The sequence below is a fragment of the Macaca thibetana genome, chromosome 2, assembly GCF_024542745.1.
Source record: "Macaca thibetana thibetana isolate TM-01 chromosome 2, ASM2454274v1, whole genome shotgun sequence".
In the NCBI taxonomy this organism is placed as follows: Eukaryota; Metazoa; Chordata; class Mammalia; order Primates; family Cercopithecidae; genus Macaca; species Macaca thibetana.
In genome coordinates, this window is record NC_065579.1 from 41,719,571 (window position 1) to 41,738,247 (window position 18,677).

At 40.7% G+C, this 18,677-nt stretch overlaps 1 protein-coding gene across 1 annotated transcript in view; it reads left to right on the top strand.

Moving 5' to 3' along the window:
• MRPS22 (mitochondrial ribosomal protein S22) overlaps nt 1–18,677 on the top strand; it is a 601,324-nt gene that overhangs the window by 430,433 nt on the left and 152,214 nt on the right. The window lies entirely within an intron of this gene.

Sequence of the window (18,677 nt, forward strand, 5' to 3'; positions counted from 1 at the left end):
TGTGGTGCTGAGAAGTATGTATATTCTGTTGATTTGGGGTGGAGAGTTCTGTAGATGTCTATTAGGTCTGCTTGGTGCAGAGCTGAGTTCAAGTCCTGGATATCCTTGTTAACTTTCTGCCTCGTTTTTCTGTCTAATATTGACAGTGGTGTGTTAAACTCTCCCATGATTATTGTGTGAGAGTCTAAGTCTCTTTTTAGGTCTCTAAGGACTTGCTTTATGAATCTGGGTGTTCCTGTATTGGGTGCATATACATTTAGGATAGTTAGCTCTTCTTGTTGAAATAATCCCTTTACCATTATGTAATGGCCTTCTTTGTCTCTTTTGATCTTTGTTGGTTTAAAGTCTTTTTTATCAGAGACTAGGATTTCAACCCCCTGCTTTTTTTTTGTTTTCCATTTGCTTGGTAGATCTTCCTCCATCCCTTTATTTTGAGCCTATGTATGTCTCTGCATGTGAGATGGGTCTCCTGAATACAGCACACTGATGGGTCTTGACTCTGCATCCAATTTGCTGGTCTGTGTCTTTTAATTGTAGCATTTAGCACATTTACATTTAAGGCTAATATTGTTATGTGTGAATTTGATCCTGTCATTAGGATGTTAGCTGAATATTTTGCTCATTAGTTGGTGCAGTTTCTTCCTAGCATTGATGGTCTTTACAATTTGGCATGTTTTTGCAGTGGCTGGTACCGGTTGTTCCTTTCCCTGTTTAGTACTTTCTTCAGGAGCTCTTGTAAGGCAGTCCTGGTGGTGACAAAATCTCTCAGCATTTGTTTGTCTGTAAAGGATTTTATTTCTTCTTCACTTGTGAAGCTTAGTTTGGCTGGATATGAAATTCTGGGTTGAAAATTCTTTTCTTTAAGAATGTTGAATATTGGCCCCCACACTCTTCTGGCTTGCAGAGTTTCTGCCAAGAGATCTGCTGTTAGTCTGATGGGCTTCCCTTTGTGGTTAACCTGACCTTTCTCTCTGGCAACCCTTAACTTTTTTTCCTTCATTTCAACTTTGGTGAATCTGACAATTATGTGTCTTACAGTTGCTCTTCTCAAGGAGTATCTTTTTGGTGTTCTCTGTATTTCCTGAATTTGAATGTCGGCCTGTCTTGCTAGGTTGGGAAAGTTCTCCTGGAGAATATCCTGAAGAGTGTTTTCCAGCTTGGTTCCATTCTCCCCATCACTTTCAGGTACACCAGTCAGACGTACATTTGGTCTTTTCACATAGTCCCATATTTCTTGGAGGCTTTGTTCATTTCTTTTTTACTCTTTTCTCTGAACTTCTCTTCTCCCTTCATTTCATTAATTTGATCTTCAATCAGTGATACCTTTTCTTCCACTTGATCGAATCAGCTACTGAAGCTTGTGCATTCTTCACGTAGTTCTCATGCCATGGTTTTCAGCTCCATCAGGTTATTTAAGATCTCTGTGCTGTTTATTCAAGTTAGCTATTCACCTATTTTTTTTTCAAGGTTTTTAGCATCTTTGTGCTGGGTTTGAACATCCTCCTTTAACTTGGAGAAGTTTGTTATTACTGATCTTCTGAGGCCTACTTCTGTCAACTCGTCAAAGTCATTATCTGTCCAGATTTGTTCCATTGCTGGAGAGGAGCTGTGTTCCTTTGGAGCAGAAGAAGCGCTCTGATTTTTGGAATTTTCAGCTTTTCTGCTCTGGTTTCTCCCCATCTTTGCGGTTTTATCTACCTTTGGTCTTTGATGATGGTGACCTAGATATGGGGTTTTGGTGTGGATGTCCTTTATGTTTATTAGTTTTCCTTCTAACAGTTAGGACCCTCAGCTGCAGGTCTGTTGGAGTTTGCTGGAGGTCCACTCCAGACCCTGTTTGCCTGGATATCACCAGCAGAGGATGCAGAACAGCAAATGTTGCTGCCTGATCCTTCCTCTGGAAGCTTCGTCTCAGAGGGGGCACCCAGCTGTATGAGGTGTCAGTCAGCCCCTACTGGGAGGTGTCTCTCAATTAGGCTACTCGGGGGTCAGGGACCCAGTTGAGGAGGCAGTCTGTCCGTTCTCAGATCTCAAACTCCGTGCTGGGAGAGCGACTGCTTCTTCAAAGCTGTCAGACAGGGATGTTTAAGTCTGCAGAAGTTTCTGCTGCCTTTTGTTCAGCTATGCCCTGCCTGCAGAGTTGGAGTCTACAGAGGCTGTCAGGCCTTGTTGAGCTGCGGTGGGCTCCACCCAGTTTGAGCTTCCCAGCTTTGTTTACCTACTCAAGCCTCAGCAATGGTGGTCACCCCTGCCCCAACCTCACTGCCACCTTGTAGTTTGATGTTGGACTGCTGTGCTGGCAGTGAGCAAGGCTCTGTGGGTGTGGGACCCTCCGAGCTAGGCACAGGATATAATGCCCTGGTGTGCCGTTTCCTAAGACCATTGGAAAAGCACAGTATTAGGATGGGAGTGTCCCAATTTTCCAGGTACTGTCTGTCACGGCTTCCCTTTGCTAGGAAAGGGAATTCCCCAATCCCTTGTGCTTCCCAGGTGAGGCGATGCCCCACCCTGCTTCAGCTCGGGCATGGGCTGCGCCCACTGTCCAAGAATCCCCAGTGAGATGAACACGGTACATCAGTTGGAAATGTAGAAATCACCTGTCTTTTGTGTTGCTCATGCTGGGAGCTGTAGACTGGAGCTCTTCCTCTTCAGCCATCTTGGAACTGACCTCTTTCTTTTTTTTTTTTTTTGAGACAGGATCTCACTCTGCCACCTGGGCTGGAGTGTAGTGGTGGGATCTTGGCTCACTGCAGCCTCTATCTCCCAGGCTCAAGCGATCCTCCCATCTCAGCCTCCCAAGTAGCTGGGACTACAGGTGAGTGCTACTACATCTGGCTAATATTTTGTATTTTTTTTGCAGAGACCAGGTTTCACCATGTTGCCCAGGCTGATCTTAAACTCCTGGTTTCAAGTGATCCACCTTCCTCAGCCTCCCAAAGTGTTGGGATTACAGGCATGAGCCACCACACCCAGCCCAGGAAAATTTTTCATTTGCTTTGATTTGGTTTTTCATTTTATTGCCCTTAATTGAGTCTTCTCTATTTTATGTTGTCAAATTATTTTGTGATTTTTATTTTATTTTATTTATTTATTTTTTTGAGAAGGAGTCTTGCACTATCACCCAGGCCGGAGTGCAATGGCACGATATTGGCTCACTGCAGCCTCCACCTCCTGGGTTCAAACGATTCTCCTGCCTCCTGGGTAGCTGGGATTACACGCGCCAGCCACCATGCCCAGCTACTTTGTATTTTTAATAGAGATGGGTTTTCACCATGTTGGCCAGGCTGGTCTCGAACTCCTGATCGTGATCTGCCTGCCTAGGCCTCCCAAAGTGCTCGGATTACAGGCGTGAGCCAGTGTGCCTGGCCCATATTTTGTGATTTTTTTTTTCTTTGAAATTGCATATTTTGCTTTTTCAATGTCTCTACAGTAGAGATGGTTTATACCATTATTTTATATGCTATATCTGCACTAAATAAAACCCACTTCAGCTCACTCCATGGTGTTTTAGAGGGGGCTGCCCACTACCAGGTCACTAGATGTGGCTTGGGCAGAGCTCTGGCTCTTGTAGCTGTTATGGTCACATGATGGACCTCCAAGTCAACAACACATCTGTCACAGTCCCCATGAATCATTGCTATTCTGAATTTGCCTCAATAGCTTCATATTTTCACTGGTTACAGACTTGTGCTTCAGACATCCTATTCGTAACCACTGATCCATGTTCCAAGTTGAAAACATAATGTTAAAATTACTATACTGTAAACGGGAAATTAAAAATAACTCAATACCCCAGAACTTCTGGTTTCTTTGTGTTTGAGAACAGTTTGCTGTGGTGGAAAGTGGAAAAATGCCCAGTGATTTATAAACACAACATGTGATCGGGGGAACAATAGCAGGCAGCTGAAGAGATCTGGGAGGCCCGTCACTTTTTATGTAGTAAAAGTGAAAATAAAACTGGTTTCTAAGTTGGCAAACTCCCTTTTCAGATCATTTCAGGGAATTGCTGAGAAAACATATGCCCTGCCCAGCTCAGCCCTAGCCTGTGGCTGACACATTGGTCAAATTTATTTTTGCTGCAGTTGCACGCTTGTTTGCTTTAAAAGGCGTCTGCTTTCTCCATAACCGAGAGAATGGAATTGTTCCACGTGTAGCTAGCTGCACATACCACTTTATTGTCTAATCTTTGGAAAAGTGACATAAATCAACAGAGATCAATAGGATTTTACTGATTCTACTTGCATATATAACATGAACCCTTCATATATTTATAGTATGAACCCTATTTTGGAATTTGCTGAAAATACATTTTCAAAATTATAAAGATAATAATACTCACTGTTAAAGCTCAAACAATACAGAACTCTATAAATGGAAAATGTAAAATTCCTCTCTCTCCCTACACTTACTACCGTTATCTCTCCTACCACCTTCCCATTCCACTCCCTAGGATTAACAACTATTAACAACTTGCTATTTATTTTTCCAGATCTTTCTTTCTCTGTCTTTCTAATGACACATATAAACACATGCAATATGTCATTTTTAACTTAAAATAAATATTTGATATTATTTTGCAACTTGCTTTTTTTCACCCAGCAATATGTCTTGGACAGTTCTTTTTATTGTCTAATTTATATCAATGTACCATAATTTAATCATTACTGTATTCATTTACACTTATTTCCAAGTTTCCACTATTATAAAAAGAATTCCCCATTGAACATACGTTGTATAAATGTCCTTGTGTACTTTTGTGCATTGTCTTGTGGAGCAGAGTGAAATTGCTGGGTCAGTGGGCTTTTACATTTAAAAAGTGGATGAATGCCACCAGATTGTCTTCTAAAATTGTATTTATTTATGTCCCCATGAACGAAGAATGAGAACATCCTTCTACCCAAACTCTTGCCATCTGTAGTTACCATCCATCTTTAAAATCTTCCCAGTCTGATAAAAGAAAATGATATTTTGTTATTTTAATTTGCCTGTTCATTCAGAAGGCTGAATATATTTTCATATGTTTTATTAGTAGTGGTTCTCAACAGGGGATGATTTTATACCCAGGGGACATTTGGCAATGTCTGGAGACATTTTTTGATTGTTACCACTGGCTAGAGGGGCTGATGGTCATGATGATGGGGACGGGGCTTTCAATAGTGTACCAACTCAGAAATCCTGGTTTATTAGCTATTTGTGTTTTTTCTGTGAATTGCTCGTTGATTTTTTGTTGTTGTTGTTGGGAAGTCTTCATATTTTAGAGATGTTTTCCTTTGTTTATAGTATATATTATAAACATTTTCCCCATCTGATACTCTGTTTCTAGTGTGCTAGAGAATTTAAAATTTTTAAAGTAGACATATCTACTTGTCTTTTTCTTTTGCACTTACATTTGTTTAATTATAAGAGCAATACATGGTTATAACAGAAAATTTGGAAAATGCAGAGAAGTATAAAGAATCATCAATATTTCTTCCTAGTTTTATTTCTTTCCCTCAACTTTATTGAGGTATAATTCATGAATAAAATTTGTATATATTGAAGGTATACAACATGATGTTTAGATATACGTGTACACTGTAAAATTATTATACAACCACACCAATTACATACCTATCACCTTACATAGTTATCTTTTCTCATGTGTGTGATAAGAATATTTAAGGTTTATTTTCTTAGTAAATTTCAGTAATATAACACAGTATTACTAACTATAATTACCATGCTGTCCATTAGCTCTCCAGAACTTACTCATCCTGCATAGCTGAAACTTTGTACTCTTTGACCAACATCTCCCCATTTTCCGTTCCCCACTAGCTTCTGGCAATGCCATTCTATTCTCTGCTTTGATGACTTTTTTAGTTTCCACATATAAGTAAGATCATACAGTATTTGTCTTTCTGTGTCTGGCTCATTTCAGTTATAATGTCTTCAAGATTCATCTATGTTGTTCCAAATGACAGAATATCCTTATATTTTAAGGTTGAATAATACCCCATTGATAATCTGTCATGGAATTAAGAGTTAAAAAAACAAAAAATGTCTCCTTGTGAGTATTTACCACATTTTCTTCATTTGTTCATCCATTGATGGACACCTGGGTTGCTTCGATATCTTGGCTATTGCGAAAAGTGTTCCAATGAGTACGGGAATATAGATAACTGTTCAAGAAACCGATTTCATTTCCTTTGAATACGTACCCAGACTGGGATTGCTGAATCATATGGTAGTTCTATTTTTAATTTTTTGAGAAATCTCTGTACTGTTTTTCATAATGGTTGTGCCAATTTACATTCCCACCAACAGAATGCAGGCTGTCCCTTTTCACCACATCCTTGCCAACATTTGTTATCTTTCATCTTTTTGATAATAGACTTTTTAACAGGTGTGAGGTAATATCGCATTGTGGTTTTAATTTCCCTGATGATTAGTGGTATTGAACATTTGTTCATATATCTATTGGCCATTTGTATGTATTCTTTGGAAAAATGTCTATTTGGGTTCTCTGCTCATTTTTTAAATAAGGTTATTTATTTATTTATTTATTTTGTTTCACTACCGAGTTGTAGGCGTTCCTTATATATTTGGGATATTAACCCATTATCAGATGTATGGTTTGCAGATATATTCTCCCATTCTGTAGGTTGTCTCTTCATTCTATTGATTATTTCTTTTGCTGTGCAGAAGCTTTTTAGTTTGAGGCAATCCTATTTGTTTATTTTTGCTTTTGTTGCCTGTGCATTTGGGGTCATATAAAAAAAAAATCATTGCCAAGACCAACGTCAAGAAGCTTTCTCCTTATGTTTTTTTCTAGTAATTTTACACTGTCAGGTCTTATTTTCAACTATCTAACTCATTTTAAGTGGATTTAAAAGATATCGTGTGAGATAAGGGCCTACTTTCATTCTTCTCCATGTGGATATCCAGTTTTCCCAGCATCATTTATTGAAAAGATTATTCTTTCCCCAGTGTGTACTTTTGACACCTTTGTCGAAGTTCAATTGTCCATAAGTGTATGGATTTATTTCTAGGTTCCCTGTTCTGTTCCATTGGTCCATATGTCATTTTTAATGCCAGTATCATGTTTTAACTACTATAGCTTGTAGTATATTTTGAAATCAGGTAGAGTGATGCCTTCAGCTTTGTTCTTCTTGCTCAAGATTGCTTTGGCTATTTGGTGGTTCCATATGAATTTTAGAATTATATTTTCTATTTCTGTGAAAAATGCCATTGGATTTTTGTTTTGACACAGGTTCTCACTTTGTCACCCAGACTGGAGTACAATCATAGTTCACTGCAGCCTTGACCTCTCGGGCTCAAGTGATCCTCCCGTCTCAGCCTGCTGATTAGCTGGAACTATAGGTGCATGCCACTAAGCCCAGCTAATTTTTACTTTTTTTTTTTTTTTTTGAGAGACGGGTCTCATTATATTTTCCAGGCTGGTCTTGAATTGCTGGCCATAAGTGATCCTTTCACCATGGCCTGCCAAAGTGCTGGGATTACAGGTGTAAGCCATCACACGTGGTCTGTCTTTGGAATTTTGATAGAGATTGCATTGAATCTGTAGATTGCTTTGGGTAGTACTGACCTGTAGTATTGACGTAGTTATAATATTAATTCTTCCAGTCTATGAACATGGGATAGCTTTCCATTTATTTGTATAATTTTCAATCTCTTTTATCAATGTTTTATAGTTTTCAGCATTAGATCTTTCACATCTTTGGTTAAATTTATTTCTAAGTGGTTTTTTTTTTTGGAAATATTATAAATGGAATTGTTTTCTTGATTTCTTTTTTTGGGTAGTTCATTGTTAGGTATGGAAGTGCTACTGATTTTTGTTTTAGATTTTGTAAACTGAAGCTTTACTGAATTTGTTTCTTAGTTCTAACAGTTTTTTAATTGAAGTCTTCAGGTTTTTAAAAATATATATAAGATCATGTAATCAGCAAACAGAGCTAGTTTCACTCCTTTTTCTATTAGGATGCATTTTATTTATTTTTCTTGTTTAAAGAATGATGAGCATTCTCACCACTTCTAATCAATGTAGTACTGAAAGTCTTAGCCAGAACAATTAAACCAGAAAAAGAAATAAAATGTATCCAAATAGAAAAAGGAGTGAAATTACCTTTGTTTGCTGATAACAAACCTGTACATTGTGCACATGTACCCTAGAACTTAAAGTATATATATATATATATAAAACAAAGAAGTGGTGGGAGTGGGCATCCTTGTCTTTTTCTTGATTTTAGAGGAAAAGTTTCTAGCTTTTCACATTGAGTATGATGTTAGCTGTGGGCATGTCATATATGGCCTTTATTGTGTTGAGGTGCATTTCTTCTATACCTATTTTGTTGAGAGTTATTATCATGAATGGATGTTGAATTTTATCAGATGCTTTTTAGGCATCTAAGATCATCTTGTAATTTTTGTTCTTTATTTTGTTAATAAGGTGTATTACATTTAATGATTTATGTATGTTGAAGCACTTTTGCGTCCCAGGGATAAATCCTACTTGCTGAATGATCCTTTTAATGTTCGGTTTGCTGGTATTTTGTTGAGGATTTTTACATCTATGTTCATCAGGACTATTGGCCTGTAATTTTCTTTTCTTGTATCTTTGTCTGTTTTCAGTATCAGGGTAATGCTGACCTTGTAAAATGAGTTTGGAAATCTTCCTCCTCTTTTATTTTTTGTAAGAGTTTGAGAAGAATTGGTATTAGTTCTTTAAATACTTGGTAGAATCCAGGAGTGCAGCCATCAGGTGCTGGGTTTTCTTTGATGGAAGACTTTTATTACTGATTCAGTCTCCTAATCTGTTATTGGTCTGTTCAGATTTTCTATTTCTTTCTGTATTAATTTTAGTAGATTATATGTTTCTAGGAATTTATCTGTATCTTCTGGGTTATCCAATTTTTTGATGTATAATTGTCCATATTAGTCTCTTATTATTCTTTATATTTCTGTGGTATTGGTAACGAGTCTTACCTTTCATTTCTGATTTTGTTTATTTGACTCTTCTCTATTTCTTTGTTAGTCTAGCTAAAGGTTTGTCCATTTTGTTTATCTTTTCAAAAAACTAACTTGTAATTTTGTTGACTTTTTGTATTTTTTTCTAATCTCTATTTTATTTATGCTCTGATCTTTGTTATTTCCTTTTTTCGGCTAAGTTTGGGCTTACTTTGTTCTTATTTTTCGAGTTCTTTGGTATGTAACGTTAGGTTGCTTATTTGAGATCTTTCTCGTTTTGTGATGTAGGCACTTATTGCTATAAACTTCTCTCTGAGGACTGCCTTTGTTGCATCCCATATGTTTTGGTACATTGTGTTTCCATTTTTGTTTATCTCAAGATATTTTTAATTTTTCCTTTTGATTCTTTGACCCATTGGTTGTTTGGGAGCATGCTGCTTAATTTCTACATGTTTGGGAATTTTCCAAGACTTCCTGTTATTGATTTCTAGTTTTATTCTATTGTGATCAGAAAAAATACTCAATCTTCTTAAATTTAAGACTTGTTTGTAGCCTAATACATGATCCATTCTAGAGAATATTTTATGTGCACTTGGAAAGAATGTGTATTGTGCTGCTGTTGAATTGAATTTTTGTATATGTCTGTAAAGGTCTATTTGGTCTGTAGTGTAGTTCAAGTTCAATGTTTTCTTTACTGATTTTTCTATCTGGATGATGTATTCATTGCTAAGAGTAGAGTATTGAAGTTCCCTATTATCGTTGTATTGCTGTCTATTTCTCCCTTCAATTCTGTTAATATTTGTTTTATATATTAAATGCTTCCATTTTGGGTGCATATATATCTAGAATTGTTATATCCATTTGCTCAATTGACCCTTTTATTATTATATAATTACCTTCTTGTCTTCGTGACAGTTTTTGACTTAAATTTTATTTTATCTGATACACATATAGCCACTTTTGCTCTCTTTTGGTTACCATTTGCATGGAATATCTTTTTCCATCCCTTTACTTTCAATCTATGTATGTCCTTAAAACTAAAGTGAGTCTCTTTTAGGCAGCAAGCATATAGTTGTATGATGGTTAATACTGAGTGTTTACATAGAAGATCTTATTGTTATAAAAGTTTATTTTAAGCTGATAATAACTTAATTTCAATTATATAAGAAAATCTAACTTCTTCCCTCTTCACATTTTATGCTATTGATGTCATGATTTATATATTTTTGTATTGTATAGCCATTAACAAATTATTGTGCTATAATTGTTTTTTAATATTTTTGTCTTAATTTTTATGCCAGAATTAAAAGAGAGTTACCATCACAGTATTAGGGTATTTTGAATATGACTGTATTCTTACCTTTATAGTGAGTTTTATACTTTAATTTTAGTTTTTATGTTGTTACTTAATGTCTTTTCATTTTAACTTGAAGAACTCCCCTTAGTGTTTCTTGTAAAGCAGGTGCAGTGGTGATGAACTTCCTTAGCTTGTTTGTCTGTCATGTGTAGTATTCTTGGTTGGCAGGTTGTTTTTTTCTTTCAGCACTTTGAATATATAATCCCACTGTCTTCCAGAGGGCAAGTTTCAGCCTTAAGGGGGTTCCCTTGTATATGGTGAGTTGCTTTTCTTTTGGTGCTTTCAAAATTCTCTCTTTGTCAACTTGATTATAATATGTCTCAGTGAGGATCTCTTTAAGTTTAATCAGTCTGGAGTTCTTTGAGCTTCATGGATATGGATATTTATTTTCCTCTCCAGATTTGGGAAGTTTTCTGTTATTATTTCTTTAAATAAGCTTTCTTCCCTTTTTCTGGGATTCCCATAATGTAAATATTGATTTGCTTGATGTCTCATAATACCTGTAGGCTTTCTTCACTCTTTTCCTCTGACTGGGTCATTTCAAATGGCATGAATTCAAGCTTACTGATTGTTCTGTTTGATTGAGTCTGCTGTTGAAGCTCTCTATTGAATTTTTCAGTTTAGCCATTATGTTCTTTAGCTCCAGAAATTCTTTTTTATGGTTTCTCTTTGTTGAACTTCGCATTTTGTTCATGTGTTGTTTTCCTGATTCCATTTAGTTGTCAGTCTGTGTTCTCTTGTAGCTCACTGAGATTCTGTAAGACAATTATTTTGAGTTGCTTACCAGACAGTTCATAGATAGCCACTTAAGGTTAAGTTACTGTTGTTTTATTTTGTTCTTTTGGTGGTGTCATGTTTCCCTGATTATTTGTGATCCTCATGGCCTTGCATTGGTATCTGCATATTTGAAAATATGGGCATCTCTTCTAGCCTTTATAGACTGGCTCCAGCAGGGAAGGCCCTTTCCCAGTCAGCTTATCAGAGAATCTGGGTGAAACAGCTGTTGGGTCTGCAGGCAGGCTTGCTACTGGAGTCCTTGGGAAGTATGGGTTGGTACCTGGGTTGGTAGAGGAGAGCCTGTGGCTTGGGTTGTGTGCATGGGCCTGGTGCATGGGTCTTTGGGGTGGGCCTGGAGTCCAAGTTCACAGAGGTTGACCTGGCACTGTGGCAGGCCTGTAGCCTGAGTCTGTGGAGGATGGCTTGGTGCTGGGAAGGGCCTGCCACCTGAGTACACAAGGATAGGTCTGGTCCTGCATCTGTAGGGGCTGGGCTGACCTGGCATCAGGGTCCATTGGGGTAGGCCTGCAACCTGTGTCTGTGTGCAGGCCTGGATTGGAATGGTCCTGGAGCATGAGCCTATGGGCATTGGCCTGTATCCTGGGTCCATGATAGTGGGCTTGGATCTTAGGCCCATGGAGATGAGGGTGAATCCTGAGTCTGTGTGGCCAGTGGGCCACTGGGAAAGGCCTGGAGCATGAGTCCATGGTTCTACTTTATTTTTTTCTCTAGGGCATCTTAGTTTTGCTCATAAAGTCTTTCTCATGTCCTGTATTTTATTCTAGTATTTTCATAGTTTTATTTATTCTCATGTTTAATTCTTTAACTGGAATTTATTTTTGTGTGGGTATGACAAAATTTTAAGAATCTTTAATGAAAAACGTTTCACTTTCAAATCTATAAGTAATACTGATGTTATAAAAAGATGAACCAGGTTTATCCAGTGGTGTCCTCTGAGTAAACTTTCAGGGGGACAAATGAGGAACCAAAAGACACATTTAAACTTCCTAATAGTGCCTTGAAAGCTCTCCATAATCTGTCTCCAAACATTTTTTTCCAATTTCTTCCTAACCTGCCACCTCCTTCAGAAAGCCTCTTGAGATTTCTCAGCTTGCATGGATGCTTTTTAATCACTCAGAGCACTTTAATAAGTTATGCCTCCTGATGGCTTTGCTTTATTATTATTATTATTAGTAGTAGTAGTAATAGTAGTAGTAGTAGTAGATTTTAAGGAAGCTTTTTTATCTAATCAGTCAACCATCTTCTTGGAGGCAGTTTTTATGTGTCCCAATTCAATGTCCCTGTACACAATAGGTATTCAAAAGCATTTCTCTAGAATGAATGAGAATATGCTGCCATTTTCAGAGTTTGAGGTTAAGATACATGAGAAGATGGCAGAACATCTGTGTGTGTTGGGCAGGAATGGGGAACTGGGATCCCTTTGCTGCTCCTTTGAGGGAAGGAGGGACTGGCAAGAGGGCAGGGAAGGAGCTATAGCCAGTTTTGTCACTGACTCTCAGTATGGCTTTGGGAAGTTTCTTCCCTGTTGTAATTTCCTCCCCTGAAAAGCAGCTGGACTTTAGAGAGACAAATATAAACTCCATGAAAACAGGAACTATCTTTTTGCTTCACACGGTCTCCCCAGCCACTTGCATAGCATTTGATGCTAATCATTTGCAAGATGAATGAATGAATGGACAAATGAATGAATGAAAGGATAGGCATGTACTTTATGCCTTCATGTCCTGTTCCATGCTCCTGACAGCCATTATGAATCAATTAGGACCTTTTATTCTCTCAATCTCAATGTAGCTTTTTCTTAGAGTGACTACAACAAACACTGGTAATCAATTGGTGTTGGTGCCAGGAACATCAGTTGATTACCAGGAAACCCGTTTGCAGCTCTGTATTAGGAGTCCTTGAGTTCCTTAGAGGGAGTCCTGACAGAGCTTGTTTTGTGAGTTCTGGTCCCAAGCGGGTTCATGGCCTGCTCTCCTGAAGGACAGAGGTGTGGGTCGGGCATACACTCCCAAGTGCCCCTGCAGGTGGATGCTGCGCACCCTGCCAGGGCTCTGCTTTTTTTGTGGGCTTGGGTTTCTCATAAAATCAACCTACTGTGAGGGGCCCCTGGGCCTGGGCTTTTTGTAAGGAAATGAGAACAATTAATGGGCTTATCTGATGCAAAGTAATGCTAATGATTTATTAATTATCATAAGGCTTATCTTTCCACTTCTTATTAATCAAAGATGTCCTTGAATTCTGGGGCTCCACATGAGGGGAACAGACCTAGATGCAGCCTTGTGTGAGGGTGTGTGAACTGCAGCCAGGTGCCTCTAGCTTCCCTTGAACCTGTTCCAGCCTGCTCCATCCTGGGGGGTATCCCCTTGGATTGTATTCAGAGAGATGAAAGGGCAAGAGAAAAGGAGCACCAAATTGGGCTGAACACCCACTATGTGCCAGGCATTGTGCAGGGTACTTTATATTCATCATAATTTTCTACCTACAAAGGAGGGATTATTGTTTTCATTTTTTTTTTTTTTAAGATGAGGAAACTAAGGTCAAGAGATGTTAAGGAAGTTGCCCAAGTCACACAATTAGAAATGGAGCTTGGGTTTGCACCTGAGTATGTCTGACCCTAAGTGGATGCCTTTCAACTGGGAAGGCCTAAATTAGAACAAAATGAGTCTGGGACAGCACCCCTGGGCACAGCTGAGATGAGGGTCCAGCTCTACAGTATGTGTTCTGGGACCACAAAAGGAGGGGGTCACAGTTCTTTCCTTGGGCCTCAAGGCTTTTGCTATCTTATGAGTGAGGCAAGTTTCATACCCAGGAAACAGGTAGGGACCTCTGGGCGTGTCTCAGTGCTGGTGGCAGTGCTTTATTGAGGTCAGGGATTGTTGGGGTCTTACAGGTTCCATAGGGTGGGATAGATGGGACACTGTGGGGAGGGTGTTTAGGGAAGGGAAATGGCTTGACTAGGGAGGGTCAGAAATGACCATGGTTAATTGAGTGGGGTAGCAAAAGATTGTGTGCTGTTTGGGGAGGGACTTCTGGGGAGGCAACCATGGCAGGGCATGAGGAGGGGCCATTACAGAATTGGACCTAGAAGCTAGTAGCTCCTGCCCTCATGACCCCTTTCTGATCCCAGCAAAACCCCTGAGGTCATCTGGCTAATGGTCAAATAATAACAGGTGAGAGAGAGAGAGAGAGAGAGAGAATGCATGAGTGAATACGAGTGAGAGTTGATGTGTGTGAATGTGTATACTTGGAGTGTGTGTTCAGATGTGAGATTTGTATAAGCATTTGAATAACTCTGTGGGTGGGAATGTTCTATGTGTATGTGTGAGAGAGTGAACCATTTGTGTGTGTGTGCATGAGTGTGCATTAGTGTGAATGTTTTGGTGTGAAATAGGTGTGTGTGATTGAGAGGGAGCTATGTGAGTGTGTGTGAGGGAATATATGTGGGTATGGTATTGTGTCTCTGTCCGTCTTTGCTCCTGTGCGAAGCTGTGTTTGTGTGTGTGATGTGGGGCTTTGGACAATCTGAATTCTTGCCCAATGTGGTAGAAGTGGCAAAAGGAGCTGTGGGTGGAGAGGAGGCTGAGCGGTCTCTGCTGGGACCCAAGGGAGAGGAGCTGAGAGCCTTGCCCTTTCAGGTGCTTAGCTGAGGTGCTGCTTAGACAGGGAGGTCTTCAGGTGAGCCCCCTATTCTGCCAACGAAGTGGGAACTCCTGCAGCCTTACCTTTTGAGTGACAGGTAAGCACCTTGGGGGGCTCCAGGAAAGGGAGAGAAACCAGACCAGGAGCTCAGAGCTCAGAGCCATCATCTTTGGGCTGTGACCCAAGCCAGCCCCCACTCCCGGCCAGCCCCCGATGGCTCTGAGGCTGCCCCCCTCCTCACCTCCTGGGTGTGGTGCAAGTAACTATGTGGCCATTGTGGCAGAGGAGAGCTTCGTGGTGTTGGTGTGACCAAAGATCCACGGGGCCCCTGGGCAGGGAGGGCAGCCATGGAGCGACATTTAGGGTTATGTCCTCCACAGCCCACTTCATCCCACCTAGGCTGGCTGGGTAAAGGTCCTTGGTTCTTGAGGTCACCTCTGTCGGCACCTCTATGTTCCACAGGGAGGTCAGCTGGCCCAGAAACCCACATGGCTTTCTGCAACAACCAGCTATCCAAAACATTTCCTAGGACAATAATCCCTTTTTACTCAGCAAGGTGCTTAAATTATTCATGGAGGTTCATCTTGTAGACAAATAGAAGGTGGGGTAGGAGAGGCATTGGGAACAGTGATCCTGAGCAGGCCCTGCCTTAGGCTCCATTGAGGCCTGGGTCTTCTCCAGCCCCTCCACTCAAGGGCCCTCTGGGTATCATGATCTTTCCTATCCCACCTGTCCTCCCCACTGTCTGTGGGACTGGTTCCCACATGTCCTGCACCCTGCCCTGAGCCAGCCTTATTGGCTTAGGATTTAGGTCTGCTAGCTTTGGGGGTTCCATGCCTGCAGCCGTCCCGAGCCCAGGGCAGGTGCCTCTCTCCTCCACAGCTGCCTGAAAGCCCTGGAAGGGTGGCTTCTGCACACTGCTCTGCTCTTTGCGTAGAGGCAGGGGGTGGGAGAGATGGAGTGGAGTGGGGGGTTTGGTAGGAAGGGCTGTTGCCCCGCCTGCATCTGGGTGGGCCTGGCTCTCTTCAAGCAGTTGGGCTCCAGCTGCAAACTCCCAAACACATACTTTGGGAGGTCAGCCTGGCCTGAGGCTAGGGCATTCCATTATTTTGGTGACATATCTTTGAACCTGCTGCAATTCCTACACCCCCAGCTCAGGTCCTGGTCTCAGCTGCAGAGCCGGGACCTGATCCACCTCCCTACTTTCTAACTCTTCCTGGAGGAGTGCTCAGCCCTAGACTGGTTCCTGGGTAGAAACGGGGAAATGATGCAGGGAGACTGTGCCTGGAATCCCTCTATTATGGTCATTTGGCCCTAGCACTACCCTAGCTCTTCTTTTCAAATGCAAATTCCTTTGGGGGAGTAACGTGAGCTGCTTAATACCTGAGCATGGGAGATTGTTTCTGTATTTTCTTCCAATAGTAGGCTCATGAGGAAGATGAAAGAGCCCTGGAAAGGGAGAAACTAGTGTTAGCCTGTTTCATGTTTTTAAAATTTATTTTATTTTATTTATTTTTATTTTCATGATCTAGCCCTGTCCCTACTTCTGATTTCGAGAGCCCTATCTACAAAAAGTCCTTTCCAGATTCTTAAGTATTGAAAATGGCACCCAGACAATGTGGCCAGAAAAAGGATACTGGGTAAGGATAGATAGGTCTGCTTTTTAACCTCTGCCTGGCTATTTTGCAGGGTGACAATCAACAAGTCTTTTAACCTTTCTGAGCCCTGGTTCCTCAAGCTACTACATCACCATTACCAAGCCCCCTACTGTCTGTGCCTCCGGGTCCTCAGATGTCATCTGCCTGTACTCAGGGTCACAGGGCACTCTTGGCTTGTGGTTGGGAACCCTGCTGCCTGTGGGGCTGGAGGGAAGACCTGCTGCTTGATGTGTGTGCAGATGTACTGATGTGGGAATGGTGGAGATCGCCAGCCCAGGGGATGCGCAAAGCTGAGGCTGGTTGGAGGAGCCTTTGTGGGTTCTGCTGGATAGATGCTCTCTACCCAGGGAGGTAGTTCCATCTCCACCAAACTCACTATCTGTTGTATAATAAAAGAGTCAGAATTCTGGAAATGATTCACTATAGTGGAGATCATTGTTTTGTTCTTTTGAGCAAAGGGAACTCATTCATTAAACACTTGCTACCAACTGGGTGCTTTACGTGCTTATTTCATCCTCATGACAAAACAGGTATTTGTGCTTTCAGGTCACAGGTGAGGAAACTGAGGCTCAGCGAGGTTAAATAACTTGCCTGGCATTATTCAAGAAGGAATTGGCTAGAGTAGGATTTGAACCAAGGTCTGTCTCAGTTCATTTCTCATTGTTTCTTTGGGACTATGTGCTATTCAGTCAGGTGTTAACTCAGAGAACTTCTCTCTTCTCTTGTGGTATCTTTGCCTTCTCCATCAGGGCTTTCTGAACACCCATTGCTGCGCTTCCTGTCCCCCAGAACATTAGATCTCAGGCTTTCCTGGGGTCCTGTGGTCTGGGAGAAAGGGGTTGGTCACTCCTTCCTACAGAATGAGGGGTACAGGATGTCATTACTGCCCAGAAGAGTTGAATTTGAAAAGAAAAATCTGAAGAAGGCAATTTTTAATCTAGAAGAAATATACTTTGTTGGTAAATTTTCAGGCAGCAGAGAAGGTAGAAGAGATTGATTCTTACATACAGTCTTTCCAGACCCTCCGACGACACTGAAACATTCCACCTTCATGGAAATATAGTCTTTCCCTGTGTGCAGGCTGGCCTCTGGCCTCCTTTGGCTGAGTTCCAGGAAATTTCTTTCCACTATTTCTTCCTCATATAGAATTCTCATCCACATGCAAAAGTCATAGTCAGTTTTAGAAAATAAAAAAGAACACAAAGAAGTTACAAAAATGCAAGATCATCGGTGCAGAGAGCTGGGTCCTAGTCCTTTCTCCAACTGGGATCCTGGTGGCCTTGGGCAGTGCTCATTCCTTCTCTGGGTTTTAGTATCTTCATGTATAAAATGTATAGGTTGGACCAGTCAGGACTTTCTTACTGGCAGATGATAAAAACCACACTGACCTAGGTAGAGAAGGGAATTATATTGGCTTATGTAAGTGAGAAGCCCAGGATAGCCGTGGCTTCATGAATGGATGGATCCAGGGGCTGCCACCCACATGTGATTAGAACTCAGTCTCTGTCTCCCTCTGCCTGTTATTTTAGAAGACAGAACAGAGAAGAGACCACATTCTCTCTGTCACTGCAGTAGGTCTTGAGAGTAGCTCTGATTGGCCCTATTCTGGTCTATCTCTGAACCAATCAGGCTGGGGATGAAATGTGCTGATTGGCCAGACCTAGGTCATGTGACCTCTATTGGCTGAAGGTGGGAGGTATGGAGTCCTGCTCCGTTCAAACCACATAGCCTGAGGTGGAGGCAGGGCTGTTAGCAGACAAGGGGACGATTCTTCTCCCCTGTTGGGCAGACCCCAACCACTGCCACCTACCATTACTAGGTAAGTGATTTTTAATATCAGGAAGAACTTTAGGGCTATCTATAGATAGTGAAGTATTTCCCCCAAATCAATAGGATTTAAATGGTCTGAGAAATCTGTTTATCACATTTAGCTGCTTTACTATTGGTCACATGGTTTTTATTTTGATAATTTTTTTTGATTTTGCTGATTTAAAAAGCCCAGAAGTATTGGAATAGATGATGTGTAAGGTTTCCATTTAGAATGTTCTAGTAGATTATATGCCAAAGTGAATAATTGTATTCAGTTAAGTGCATATGTTAAGTAGTAAACCTTCAGCTCCGCTCTGCCTTGTCCCCCCTCCCAAATGATCCTTCTGGCTTTATTAACATCTTTGTCGAGCTAGAGCCAAGTCTGCCCTCCCCTCACCCTCGATAACCCACTAGTTTCATGCTTTACAAGCTCTTACAGTTGCAAAAGGAAA